Source organism: Euphorbia lathyris, chromosome 4 (genome assembly GCF_963576675.1).
Source record: "Euphorbia lathyris chromosome 4, ddEupLath1.1, whole genome shotgun sequence".
Taxonomy (NCBI): domain Eukaryota; kingdom Viridiplantae; phylum Streptophyta; class Magnoliopsida; order Malpighiales; family Euphorbiaceae; genus Euphorbia; species Euphorbia lathyris.
The window spans coordinates 48,948,027-48,950,925 of NC_088913.1; the positions used below are offsets into that span (position 1 = coordinate 48,948,027).

General features: G+C 35.1%; 1 non-coding gene across 1 annotated transcript; it reads right to left on the bottom strand.

Moving 5' to 3' along the window:
* Nucleotides 1-1,743: 1,743 nt before the first annotated feature.
* Nucleotides 1,744-1,850, bottom strand: LOC136228092 (small nucleolar RNA R71). The gene has a single exon (XR_010688427.1). It is a non-coding gene; the product is annotated as a small nucleolar RNA R71 (small nucleolar RNA).
* Between the last annotated feature and the right edge of the window lie 1,049 nt (nucleotides 1,851-2,899).

The following is a 2,899-nucleotide window of genomic DNA, read 5'->3' on the forward strand; positions in this document are numbered from 1 at the left end:
TTCGGCTGGATAAAGACGTCCTTTCGCAGCGGACACGATCCTTCACAACGGACACGACACTTCAATCAAGACTCTTCAACATCTATAAATAAAGAGTTGATGGAGAGTTAAAAAAAAAGAGATATATATGTAGAAGAAAGAGATTAGTGTAGAATTTATGCAGAAATTCCGAATCAAGTGATTCAGAAGTTAGATTTCGATTCTGTTCAAAAGCAATATGATGTACACACATTGTTTACAAAATAATAACAAATTCAGTAGCGTTTAGACATTGTTCCAGTTTAGTTTACATTTTGGTAGTGGACCGACCCAGTCTCTATTACGAAGATTCAACGAGAAGATTGAGTAGAGGATTCGCCCCTGAGCCTGACAAACTCTAACGAAACCCAAGGAAAGGATTGACAACCCGTTCACTTGCACGCCGTCGAAGAATTCAATGCTCCATGTTCTCTGTAAACTTGTATCAATTTATATTTCATCTAATAAAGTCCGTTCTATTCGATAGATTTTTATGCAGCACTTATGGTAACCAATCCACTAAAGTGACTGCTGGTGTTTTCATTAAAACGTAGTTTAATTCAAAATCTTTATAAGGAAACTTTGTTGAACACTTAGGCAAATTATTATCTCGGTAGAGTTTTAATTTGGTTAAGGCAATTATCCCGGATAAGGGTTTTGTCGCGTTCAAAGCCTATTAATTAGAGGTTCCGTCATTTATTTCATCTTTATAATTCGTACAAAGTTTAAAGTTGTTTTCTTTGCTTAATGCAAACAAATATACTTGTTTACTTTTTTTAAAAGTACTAAAACGTTCCTGTTTTGCAAATTCATTTTTAATCAGATACTTTCTAACGTCTTCACATTCTAATCTAATTCTCATTATAGCAATTTCAAAACCAAAATCGATTAAACGATTTTCCATATTATAAACCTTAAAAGTAAATTTAACCGATTCAGAATAAGTTTTTGTTGAAAAACGTTCCCTGTGGGATCGATATCTTTTATTACTACAAGCGTATACCGTGCACTTACGGAAATCGCTCAACAAGTTTTTGGCGCCGTTGCCGGGGAATGCCAAAATTTTTGACAAAATTTTAAATTTTTCGTGTTTTATTACGAATCTAGGTTTATTCATACTTATTAAAACTTTTACATTTTATTTATTTTTAATTATTAAAATATTTATTTTTCAAATTCTGTTTTGTAGGTAGTTTCGGTTCGTGCGAAATTTCAAGTTCATGTGCAGTTCTCGAAGTTCGGGCACGTCACCAGATCCTATTGACCCAGAAATTGAAAGAACTCGTAAAAAGAACAAGAAAGAAAAGAAAAAAAAACAAAACCCCAATAAAAACCAGAGTTACCAAGCCAGAAGTTATGGCCACACTTATGGATTACGCTAGGCCAGGAGTGGCCGATGTAACAAACAGTATAGTTAGACCCCAAATTAATGCAAACCAATTTGAAATTAAGCCTGCGTTGCTTAATATGTTGCAAAATAATGTAACGTTTTACGGGTTACCTAACGAAAATCCTAATACCCATTTGACAAATTTCTTAGAAATTTGTGACACTTTTAAAATTACTGATGTAACTGCAGAAGCAATCAAACTTCGCCTTTTTCCTTTTACTTCGAAGGATCGAGCCAAAGAATGGTTAACTTCTATGCCAGCCGCATCAATTGAGACTTGGGAGCAATTAGCCCAAGCATTTTTATCAAAAAATTTTCCTTTAGCAAAAACCGCAAGAGTCATTAAAGAGTTAACATCTTTTTCTCAAAATGATAATGAAACTCTTTATGAGGCTTGGGAACGTTTTAAAGAACTTCAACATTTATGCCCACACCACCAATTGCCCGCTGAACTTTTAATGCAAACATTCTATAATGGACTAAATCCTACAACTAGAGGTTCATTGGACGCTATGTCTGGAGGGTTATTCATGAAGAAAACATCTGCCCAAGCAAGAGAACTTTTGGAGGAGATGGAAATCAACAGTAGTATGTGGCCCGCGGAACGTGGACACCTACCATCAGCGAAACCATCATCCTCAACAACATCATCAGTTAAAGGTATAGTGAACCTTGATCCAGTAGCGATGTTGCAAGCCCAATTTTCTGCCTTATCACACAAAATTGATAGGTTTATGGCACCGTGTGATTCTAATGGTAAGCCAATCCAAACAGATGTGGATTACGAAGGTATGAGTGAAATTGAACAGGTAAATTTTGTCCAAGGGCAAAACCAAAATAATAACCCTTATTCCAATACATATAATCCTGGATGGAGAAATCATCCTAACTTTAACTGGAGAGATAATAATAATGCTAATACTAATCAAAATCGTACTACCAATTATCAAAATCAATCAAGAGATTCGATTAGCACTTTATCTTCTAAAATCGACAAATTCATTGATGCTATGAGCGGAAAAATAAGTAATCACGACGATGGTTTTAAACGGATCGAGAATAAATTCGATCAGCTTATTAAAAACCAATCATCTAGCATCCATAATTTGGAGATTCAAATTGGACAACTCGCTAAATCAATTCCATCCCGCAAAGAGGGAAGTCTTCCAAGCCATACGGAAGAAAATCCGAAAGAGCATGTTAAGGCTATCACTCTTCGTTCAGGGAAAAACTACTTAGGCCCGGAAATGCCCGGAAATTCGACTTTACCTGGAACTGATTTATCGAAGCCCAAAGAGGATACATTAAAACAAAAAGATTCACCAATTGACTCTAGTACAAAAACTTTTGTACCCAAACCACCTTTTCCACACAAAGTCCGCAACAAGGACTATGATAAACAACTTTTAACATTTTTAGACAAACTTAAAAATTTGCATATTAATTTGACGTTTATGGATGCAATTACGCAAATTCCCAATTATGGTAAAT